Source organism: Loxodonta africana, chromosome 1 (assembly GCF_030014295.1).
Source record: "Loxodonta africana isolate mLoxAfr1 chromosome 1, mLoxAfr1.hap2, whole genome shotgun sequence".
Lineage (NCBI taxonomy): Eukaryota > Metazoa > Chordata > Mammalia > Proboscidea > Elephantidae > Loxodonta > Loxodonta africana.
The window spans coordinates 91,384,367-91,391,074 of NC_087342.1; the positions used below are offsets into that span (position 1 = coordinate 91,384,367).

At 50.0% G+C, this 6,708-nt stretch overlaps 1 pseudogene; it reads right to left on the bottom strand.

Moving 5' to 3' along the window:
• Positions 1-2,858: 2,858 nt before the first annotated feature.
• Positions 2,859-5,735, bottom strand: LOC135232832 (HLA class I histocompatibility antigen, alpha chain G-like; annotated as a pseudogene).
• Positions 5,736-6,708: the final 973 nt, after the last annotated feature.

Here is a 6,708-nt window from a genome sequence, read left to right on the forward strand (position 1 = left end):
GGCTACTTTTAAAATTTTCTCTTTATCTTTGGTTTTGGCAAGTTTGATGATAATATCTGTTGGTGATTTTCTTTTGGGATCAATCTTATATGTGGTTCAGTGAGCATCTGGGATACATATCCTTTTGTCTTTCATGATGTCAGGGAAGTTTTCTGCCAACAGATCTTCAACTATTCTCTCTGTATTTTCTTTATCCCTCCTTGTTCTGAAACTCCAATCACACACAAGTTATTGTTCTTGATAGAGTCCCACATGATTCTTAGGGTTTCTTCATTTTTTTTAATTCTTTTATCTGATTTTTCTTCAACTAATTTTTTTTATATTGGTGTCAATTGCCTTATCCTCCAGCTCCCATACTCTGCATTCCAATTGCTCTATTCTGCTCCTCTGACTTCCTATTGAGTTATCTAATTCTGTAATTTTACTGTTAATCTTTTGGCTATCTGAATGTTGTCTCTCTATGGATTCTCGCAGCTTATTAATTTTTCCACTATGTTCTTGAATAATCTTTTTGATTTCTTCAACTGCTTTATCAGTGTGTTCCTTGGCTTTTTCTGTAGGTTGCCTTATTTCATTTCTGAGGTCATCCCTGATGTCTTGAAGCATTCTGTAAATTAGTTTTTGATATTCTGCATCTGGCAATCCCAGGATTGTATCTTCATTTGGGAAGATTTTGTTTCTTTAATTTAGGGAGTTGTAGAAGCAAGCATGGTCTGCTTCTTTACATGGTTTGATATCGACTGCTGTCCCCGAGCCATCTATAAGATATTGTAATCATTTATTTTATATTTGCTCACTGAGTCTTATCTTGTTTTGTTTTCTTTCAATATACATAGATGGGCTACTAGAATGTGCTGTCTTGATTGTTGCAGCCTTTGAATCACTTATGTCCTATTACCAGCTGGTTTGAGCTGTTACCAGAAATATAAGCCTAGGAGTCCATTCACTATTCTTGAGTAGAATCTGATTTTGGGTCACCAAGTGTGTGGGGTAGACTGTCACCTATTTAATTAGAGGAGTAGTGGTGATAGTTGTGTGCACCAGATTCTAGTAGCAGCAGGGGTTCACATTCCAGGGGAGGCAGGATGCTGACAGGCTTCTCCCAAGTGTCAGTGAGGTAGGTGTGTCTCTGTTCCTAAAGCATTTGGTGGGTGGGCTCTGCAGCTGTACCTTAGGCACCCAGTGCATGTACCTCTACAGATTGGTAGATGTCACTATCCTCAGACCCCTATGGCAGGAGGTTAGGTGGTTTGGGTGGAGCTTCAGCCCTCAGTTCCCCATTGTGGGTCAGTGAGGGCTCTGTTTAATAGGTAGAGATATCAGACCTGGGAAACTTGTCTTTCCAGTAATCCCATAAAACAATTACAGTCAGATCACTATCAGAATTGCCTTTGCATTATAATAGCCACCTTGTTGCCTGTAGGGATGAAAGCCCAAGACTGTGGATCTCATATGCTTCGCTGGAGCTGGTTCTGTATTTTTAGTCCAATTTCAGGAAGTCAGGGAAGGATTCTTGGTCCCTGGGTTTTTTGTAGCTGCTTCTCTCAGGCCAGGAGAATGGGTTAGGAAAAGACAAAATAAAACCACAGAGCACTTCACTCTCTGGCCCAGGAAATTCCAGTGTTAATAAAGCAGCCTGGGAAGGGGAGGGGAGGGATCAGATAGATAGGAGAGAGTAGCACCCAGGAATATAGAGAAAGTTACTTATCTTGCTTGGTGAGAACTGTTTTATCTGAGATTCCTGAGGGGCGTGTAGCCTGTGTGCTTTGGCTGGGTCGAGATTGCCCCCAAGGGTCAGGCCCGTGTCCTGTACTTGCGCTTTCTCAGAAGCCATGGTCAGTTCCTCTGCTCCCATTCCAAAGCCCAGCACCAAGGTTCCCTGGCTGGGATGCCGCACTCCAGGCTCCAAAATCAGTTGCTGCCTCCCAGTGACTTCTCCTCCTGTCAGCTGCGTTGCTGAGCTGCCTGCATGCACTGGCTGGGCTTCCCCCGAGGTCACTTCTGGGGACTAGGGCTGTGTCCCGTGTTTGCGCTGTCTCAGGATGCCGCGCTCAGCTCCCCTGAGCCCAGTCCAAAGCCCGGTGCCAAGGATTTCTGACTTGGACGCTGGCTCCAGGCTCTGAAAACAGTCGCTGCTTCCCCGTGGTTGATCGTTCTCTCGCTATCCGCGTCAGTGTGCAGCCTGCTTCCACTGGCTGAGTCTCTACGGAGGTTACCCCAGGGGGCTAGAGGTTAGGTCTGTGTCCCATCCCTGCCCCACCTCAGCAAGCCACTATCAGCCCGGCAACTTGGCACCAGGGAACTGCAGGGGCTCAAGGCTGTGGAGTGGGTCATGGGTTCCAGAAGCAATCGCTGGTTCTGGGTGCAGCTTTTCGCTCACCTGTCACTCAGGTCAACTCTTTAGATCTGTGTTTGATGGTCAGGGTTGGTAGATTGTCACACATGTGATCGATTCACTTGTTTTTCCGAGTCTTTGTTGCGAGAGGGATCTGAGGTAGCGCCTACCTAGTCAGCCATCTTGGCCCCCGATCTTGCTTTTTTATCCATCCTGATGATCTCTGCCTTTTCTCTCTTTAGATAATCTACAGTTAATGTAATTATTGATATTATTAGATTTATGTCCATCTTCTTGCTATTTGCTTTTTCTTCATCCCATATGTTTTTTGTTTCCTCATTCCTCTTTATCTGCCTTTATTTATAATTGTATTTTTATTTTACATTTTATCTCTTTTGTTGGATTATTAACTATGACTCTTTGTTCACGTGTACTTTACATAAGAGTAAGTGTGAGCACACAGGGCCCCAGACTGGGTAGGTGTCCGTACGTGGATGGTGTCTTCTGTAGTGAGGCAGGACAGGAACAAACTCTTACCTGGGGCTTGGAAGCCACCAGTGGGATAAGAAAACTCAGACCCCATCCCCTCCCCTACCTGAGCTCTTCTTTATCAAGTTCATATCTCCAGTGACCACAGCTGCTAGGAGAACCAGGCCAGCAACAATTCCCAGGATGGAAGCGGTGGGCCGAGAAGCCACCTCTAGGATGGGAGGGAGAGGGAAGGGAAGGGGCCCTGACCTCTAGGTCTCACTCCTGACCCTGTTGGAGGTGCGCAGAAGAGCAGCCTGAGAAGAGGCTTTGCCCTTCTCCCCTACTTACCTCAACTCATGGTGAGGGGCTCAGACAGCCCTTCCTGCTATACACGGCACACGTATCTCTGCTCCTCTCCAGAGGGTACCACCAGGGCAGCCCACTTCTGGAAGCTCCCGTGCCCCTCAGGCCTGGTCTCCACAAGCTCTGTGTCCTGGGACTGGTCCTCTCCATCTCGCTGCCAGGTCAGTGTGATCTCCACAGGGTAGAAGCCCAGGGCCCAGCACCTCAGTGTGACCTCACCGTCAGAGATGGGGTGGCGGGTCACATAAGCCTTTGGTGGATCTGAGTGGAAGGGTCAGTAAACGTAGGAACTTTCCATTTCTTCCATGGGCCGCTTGAGCAGGGCTCACATGACCATCCTGAGAATGAACAGGACAACTGGGTTGGGGGATGGAGAGCAAAACTCAAGCCCTAGTCTGCACCCAGGGGTGTAGAATAATCTCCTACTCCTTGGAAAGCTCTAGAATTTGGGTGAGCCCAGGATAACAGGCTCTAGGTCTCTGACGAGAAGAACAGGTACTTCTGGCCCTGACCAGAGAGACTCAGAAAAGCTAGAGTCAGACCTTCAAAGAAGTTGAGTGTGGGCAGAGAACAAGGCCTGAGAGAGAAAGTCCCCTGTGGTTCCCGAGGCCACCGACAGGTTCAATGGGAAATGTCAGTCAGTTATTTCAGGAATCGTCTCCCTCTCCATCCCCAGAGACTGGAGACCTTAACTATCCCTGAGACCCTTAGCAGTCTCTGGGCAAGTCACTCTCTGGTACAGGACTTGGAAACTCGGGTGGACTCCGCTCTCTCCCGACCCATGCCAGGTGGGTATTCTGGCGCTGATGCCATTTTTCTGTCTTCCTTGTTTGACACCAGCTGGGGGAACAGTCCCAGGCTGAGAGGAGATCAGGGAGGCACCCCGTGGCCCCTCTTACCCGCTCGCAGCAGCGTCTCCTTCCCTTTCTCCAGGTATCTACACAGCCACTCCACACACTTCTCCTCCAGGAAGGCTCTGACAAGCTCCGCCTCACCGGCCTCCTCCCGCTTGCACTGGGTGATCTGAGCCGCGGCGTCCGCCGCCGTCCAGGAGCGCCGGTCCTCGTTCACGATCCGACGGTACCCGCGGAGGAAGCGCCCGTCCGACCTCACCTGGCAGGTAGACAGCGCCTGGATGGTGTGAGAACCTGACCGCCCCCGCGGTCGGCCCAGCCAACTTAGCCGTTTTGGCCTAAACTGAAAACTCCAGCGAATCCCCGCGGCTCTTCCCGAGTCGAGGGGCTGGGCAGGTCCCAAGGCCTCAGTGTGAAGTTGGGACCCGGAGATTCAGGGCGACCGGTCTGTGTGGGCGAGGGGACCCGTGACCTGCGATCTTGCGTCACTCACTGGTGTCGCTGTGGTTGTAGTAGCCACGCAGGGCCCGCAGGCCCACTCGGAGAGCCTGTGCGATGTCCTTGGCTCTGCGCGTCAGCTCTGCCCAATGCTCCGGCCCCTCCTGCTCCGCCCATGGCGTCCGCGGCTCCGCTCTCGGATTCACAGCGTCGCTGTCAAAGTGTCCGAACTGCGTGTCGTCCACTTAGCCGACGGCGATGACGCGGGGCTCCCCGACGCCGGGCCGGGACAAGGCGGTGAAGAAATAGCTCAGGGAGTGGGAGCCTGGGGGCGGGAGCGGCTGAGACCACCGACCCTCTCCCTGTGTGGCGCCCGGGTCCAGGATCGATAGGGGCGGGGAGGGGCTGGTTGGCGGAGAAGAGGAGGCGGGAGGAGCAGGGCCAGGACACGGGGGGGGGGGAGGCGGGGGCCGGGGCGGGGGAGGAGGCCCTGGGAGGGGTGGTGGTGACGTGGCTTCCCCTAGGGTCCTGAGCTCCAACTGGGTGGTCCCCTCTCTCCTTTTCCCTCCACAGAGACCGTTTCCCTCCTGACCCCGCACTCACTCTCCCGTGTCTGGGTCAGGGCCTGGGCCTCCAAGAGCAAGAAGAGGATGGGGAAGCCATCATCATGATCACTGGAGTCTGGGGAGACTGAGTTAAAGTAGGTCCGTGAGCACCTTATAACCTGGAACTGAGGAGACACTGATTGGCTACTGCAGAAACCTGATATTCAATGGGGGTGACACCTGGTGTCCCCTCTTCTTGTCCAGACAGAAGGAACTGACACAGGTTGTGAGAGGTAGACGTGAAACGCTGGGGGGACGGGGAATCCCCAGCGCTTGGTTTTCTCACTTCAGACACCGCCCTCGGGGCCTGAGATCCAAGCCCAGGTGCTAGAAGTTTGTCCTCCTGTAAGGACCACTCTTTGTCACACTGGCTCCCTGAGTCCTACCCTGGGCTGTCAAAGGAAACCGGGGAGAGACCCCCAGGCTGGGGCCAGCCCTTTTCCTTCTCTTTCCTTCTTGGAATGCCTTTCCCCGAACTGGACTTCCTCCCTCCCACCTCTTGTTTTCCCCCACCTGGACTTCTCTAGAATAAAATTCACCCCCAAAGAATTTCATGCCAGACAGTGAGCTCACCTTAGGACTGAAGGTAGAAGGGCCAGGGGTCTCCTCTTTAAACCTAGAAGAGGTTTTGTCTGAAGACACCAGATAGATGTTCCCACAGAGACACATTTCCTTTTTATTAACAGCAGTGGGTAGCTCCACTTTGATAACCCCAAACCGTCAGGCATTTAATCTGCAAGAGAAGTGATTTTGTCCATTCATGGATAAATGTGTCTGAAAAGCTCTGCAGTCAGGCTCACAAAGTTCTGAAGTTTGACTTTCCCAAACAATGGATCTATGATTCCTGGGTTAGTGTATATTAAAATTATCTTCATTCCATAGCTCTGAGTTTGTCAAAGCAGCTCATGAAAGCACAATTTGTTACTGTATATTTTAACCAGAAGAGTAGGGGAACTTTAACCTCTTCAAAGCTGCAAGTGTTCAACAGTCAAAATGCCTTCACCAGGGCACAGGCATTGACTGTGTTGATGAACTATTAACATCTAAAGGATATAACAGAAAGCTTGGCACTCAGAGCCCACTCAGGGTCCCTGGGGAAGAAAAGGGTTGTTGATCTGTTTCCCTTAAGATTTCAGCCAAGAAAACCCTATGGAGAAGTTCTACTCTAACACATGGGCTTTGGCATGAGTCAGTACAAGACAACAAGGAATGTCCATATTTTATTGGGACACTTGATATTTTTGTTTTCTTTAACCTGGTTGACATGAGGAGGAAATTCATTTTTAGGGAGCCCCACAGAATGTATTAAATATCAAATGCAAAGAATACCCAACTAGATCCATAGGTACATACATTAATTAAAAATCTATAAAACAAAAAAACCCAAAACAACGTACTTAAATCTGAGAATTCCACTGCTCAGAACTCTTCTGCTTCTTTCCTTGCCTCCTTGTTCTCCAGGCCTTTTATCTGTCTCTCTCATCCCTCAGGCCCTCTTCTCCCCTTGGTCTCCATCACCCTCTCACTGTTTTTGGCTTTTTGGTTTTTTCTGTCACTTTTTTTTTTCAATTGAACCTTTGATATACTTTTACAGAACAAACTTGCTTCTCATTAAATAATTACTACTCATCTTGTTTTATGA